Raw genomic sequence first — 245 nt, 5'->3', positions numbered from 1 at the left:
TGGTCAAAGTGTGTCTGTATTCTTTCAAAGTATGAAATAAAGATGTTTTCAGATTGCTCTCAAGATGCCGAAAGAAAAGTTCCACTATGATATACAGTATAATGAATTTACGATCTCTAGTGATATATTAATATCTTCTATAACAGATATTAAAATATAATGAAACTTATAAATTATGTACAGGTACATCTCAATAAATTAGAATGTTGTGGAAAAGATGTGTGATCAATTTGTTGCTCTGCTGA

This window comes from Carassius gibelio, chromosome B6 (genome assembly GCF_023724105.1).
Source record: "Carassius gibelio isolate Cgi1373 ecotype wild population from Czech Republic chromosome B6, carGib1.2-hapl.c, whole genome shotgun sequence".
Classification (NCBI taxonomy): domain Eukaryota; kingdom Metazoa; phylum Chordata; class Actinopteri; order Cypriniformes; family Cyprinidae; genus Carassius; species Carassius gibelio.
Note: the sequence above shows the minus strand (reverse complement) of the source record.